The sequence below is a fragment of the Pelobates fuscus genome, chromosome 7, assembly GCF_036172605.1.
Source record: "Pelobates fuscus isolate aPelFus1 chromosome 7, aPelFus1.pri, whole genome shotgun sequence".
Classification (NCBI taxonomy): domain Eukaryota; kingdom Metazoa; phylum Chordata; class Amphibia; order Anura; family Pelobatidae; genus Pelobates; species Pelobates fuscus.
The window spans coordinates 92,061,905-92,066,048 of NC_086323.1; the positions used below are offsets into that span (position 1 = coordinate 92,061,905).

At 40.3% G+C, this 4,144-nt stretch overlaps 2 pseudogenes; both read left to right on the forward strand.

Annotated features, from left to right (window-relative positions):
• Positions 1 to 296: 296 nt before the first annotated feature.
• On the forward strand, positions 297 to 1,553 carry LOC134569176 (uncharacterized protein K02A2.6-like; annotated as a pseudogene).
• Positions 1,554 to 2,693: 1,140 nt separating this feature from the next.
• LOC134569177 (uncharacterized protein K02A2.6-like) lies at positions 2,694 to 3,359 on the forward strand (annotated as a pseudogene).
• Positions 3,360 to 4,144: the final 785 nt, after the last annotated feature.

The window sequence follows — 4,144 nt, forward strand, 5'->3', positions numbered from 1 at the left end:
ACGGACCATAAACCTTTATAGACAATTTTTAACCCACAGAAAGGTATTTCAATCACGACAGCAGCAAGACTTCAGAGGTATGCCTTAACTCTGGTGGCTTATCAGTATCAGATACAATATCATCTAGACGCTCTGCATTCTAATGCGGTTGCATTCTCTAGACTTCCATTGAAAATGGATTCACAATTAACTACCACAGAAAGATCTACAATATATTTTAGTGAGGTGATAACAGCTAGAGAAATTGCACAGGAGACAACCAAGGACTCTTTGCTGAGGGAAATACTTATTTTTGTATGCAAGAGTTGGCCACTAAAGACTCTAATACATCTCAAGTCATTCCAAACAAGGCTCAGGAGTTATCAATTCGAGATCGCTGCTTAGTCTGGGGAGAAAGGGTGGTTATTCCTTTTGTGTTACAACAACAGATTCTTGAAATTTTACATGCAGGTCATCCTGGCATAGTCCGCATGAAGCAGAAGGCAAGAAGTCATGTATGGTGGACAACCATTGATGAGGATATTGCCCATTATGTTTAAGGTTGCACTGGTTGTGCACAAGCACAGCGTGACTTGCCACAAGGTGCCGTACAACCTTGGACCTAGCCTCTATCACCATGGCGGAGAATTCACATAGACTTTGCTGGACCAGTGGAAAATAAAATGTATCTGATTGTGATAGATGCACATTCGAAATGGCCAGAAGTTATATTCATGTCGCAGATCACTGCAGAAGCTACTGTTAAAGCATTACAGAAACTATTTGCAACATTTGGCTTGCCCAGAGTGCTTGTTTCAGATAATGGACCACAGTTTGTTTCTGGACAATTTCAGGCTTTTCTCAAGGAAAACGGTATTCAGCATCATCGTACAGCATCATATTATCCTGCTACTAATGGTCAAGCAGAACATTTTGTTATTGTTATTCCAAACAATTTAGGAATGTTAGGTGATTTATGCCCTTTATGGATTAAAACCAGACTCTGCATCAACTATGTAATTTTCCATGGGAGTTTTGCCATGGATCCCCCTCCGGCATGCCACAGTCCAGGTGTTAGTCCCCTTGAAACAACTTTTCCATCACTATTGTGGCCAGAAAGAGTCCCTGTGGGTTTTAAAATTTGCCTGCCTATTGAAGTCTATGGCGGAAGTTTGCGTTCGCCATTCGCGAACGGAAAATTTTATGTTCGCGACATCTCTACTTATTAGCCATCAATTTCCCTGCTCGATTTTGTCCATGGTACAATATTTGTTGCAACGCCCATAAAGATTTATCAGCTAGGTGTTGGTGGATTCTATTTATTTGTAATTGTATTTCCTGAATTTTATTAATCTTAGAGTCGCTTGGGGCTATTTTATTTTCTCTGTCTAATATGGTAAGTTCTATCTCTTAACGATTTACCTCTCTGCTTCTTTCTAATTGATTGCCATTTTATCATTAACCCTCTTATGAGAAAGCCAAACTATCTCTTTAGATTTTACAGAGCCATCATTACTTAGAAAAAATGCATCCAATTTGTTTTTTAAATTTTCTAGTATTTCAGAATCCTTTGATAATTCTGTTTCCATTCTCCATGACTTCCTACTCCTAACGGGAGGGTCGTTGCCCATTGTTACTCCTACCAACCCGTGGTCGGACCACGTGATCAGACCTATTTCTGAATATTTAATTTTAGAAATATTCTGCCCATCTACAAAAATATAATCCAATCTGCTGTACATTTTATGTCTATGAGAAAAAAAAGAATAATCCTTCTCTAAAGGGTGTAACGTTCTCCATGGACTAAGTGAGAATCCACTTTTGTCTCTCCCATAGAGAGTCTGTCCAAAGTTGAGTCCAAAGGTACTTTAAAATCCCCACAGTCAACACTCTCATCTCATTTATTGGACTCCAGTTGGCTGACATCTCACTCCAATTAGCTCTTGGAGATGTAATTAGTCTAGGGGTTCACATACTTTTTCCACCTGCACTGTGAATGTTTACATGGTGTGTTCAATAAAAACATGGCAACATTTCATTCCTTGTGTGTTATTAGTTTAAGCAGACTGTGATTGTCTATTGTTGTGACTAAGATGATGATCAGATCACATTTTATGACCAATTTGTGCAGAAATCCATATCATTCCAAAGGGTTTACATACTTTTTCTTGCAACTGTAGTGAACTACGACTTGGAAAGGCGTGTTTTCATTGCTTGTGATGCATCACCTTACGGACTGGGAGCAGTCCTGTCTCATTCCATGGCTGATGAGACAGACAGGCCAGGGTCTTTTGCCTCTAGATTGCTCACAGCTGCAGAAAAAAAAACTATTCTCAAATAGATAAAGAGGCTCTGGCAATAATATGTGCAGTAAAGAAATTCCATCTTTATATATATGGTCGACCCTTCACACTGCTTACGGACCATAAACCTTTATAGACAATTTTTAACCCACAGAAAGGTATTTCAATCACGACAGCAGCAAGACTTCAGAGGTATGCCTTAACTCTGGTGGCTTATCAGTATCAGATACAATATCATCTAGACGCTCTGCATTCTAATGCGGTTGCATTCTCTAGACTTCCATTGAAAATGGATTCACAATTAACTACCACAGAAAGATCTACAATATATTTTAGTGAGGTGATAACAGCTAGAGAAATTGCACAGGAGACAACCAAGGACTCTTTGCTGAGGGAAATACTTATTTTTGTATGCAAGAGTTGGCCACTAAAGACTCTAATACATCTCAAGTCATTCCAAACAAGGCTCAGGAGTTATCAATTCGAGATCGCTGCTTAGTCTGGGGAGAAAGGGTGGTTATTCCTTTTGTGTTACAACAACAGATTCTTGAAATTTTACATGCAGGTCATCCTGGCATAGTCCGCATGAAGCAGAAGGCAAGAAGTCATGTATGGTGGACAACCATTGATGAGGATATTGCCCATTATGTTTAAGGTTGCACTGGTTGTGCACAAGCACAGCGTGACTTGCCACAAGGTGCCGTACAACCTTGGACCTAGCCTCTATCACCATGGCGGAGAATTCACATAGACTTTGCTGGACCAGTGGAAAATAAAATGTATCTGATTGTGATAGATGCACATTCGAAATGGCCAGAAGTTATATTCATGTCGCAGATCACTGCAGAAGCTACTGTTAAAGCATTACAGAAACTATTTGCAACATTTGGCTTGCCCAGAGTGCTTGTTTCAGATAATGGACCACAGTTTGTTTCTGGACAATTTCAGGCTTTTCTCAAGGAAAACGGTATTCAGCATCATCGTACAGCATCATATTATCCTGCTACTAATGGTCAAGCAGAACATTTTGTTCAAACGTTAAAGGGTTTTCTGAGAAGTCTGAAGGCAGAAGGATAAAGCCCTGAACATCATTTGTCTGAGCTCCTTCTACAGTATCGAAATACACCTCATCCAACCACTGAACAACCTCCAGCATGCCTTATGTTAGGCCGTGAACTCAGGACAAAGTTGGATCTGCTAAAACCAGAGATTCAACAAAGGGTCATCCAGAAACAATCGAAGATGCAAGCCGGAAAAGCAGGCCGTTGTTACCAGACAAGGGATTCTGTTTGGATGCGTGTATATCATCAGGAGAATCGTTAGAAAGAAGCAGTAATAAAGGAAGTTCTGGGGCCGTCGCACTATAAAGTTTTAACCTCTGATGGATGTTACACACAGAGACATGTAAATCAGCTTCGACCACGGATAACAGACAACCTATCAAAGTGGGTAGGGCCACTCATGCAACCAGACACTGATATCTGGCATGGAGTTTGGCATGAAAACATTTCTGAAGTCTGCAATACACCTGGTACAGAGGCTCATGATGTAATAGGGGATGATTTGGAGGAAATACCCCATGAAACTCAGGAACAAGAACTGCCAAGCCACAGTTCAAGTAACCATGAATGCTGTGGTCATGAAAATACTGGCCATTCAACAAGAGAGATAAGGGCCACAAACCGCTGGCAACCAGAAGATCCATTAAGGGACTATAGTCAGAGAAGCTCCACAGTGAGAAGGCGGAAATGGTATCCTAGTAGGAGTAGAATAAGCTGTCCTGAAAAAAAGATTGTAGATCTTGAAGATGATGGACAGAATGATGCATATTAAGGACACATGTTTAAATTATTGTTGACTTT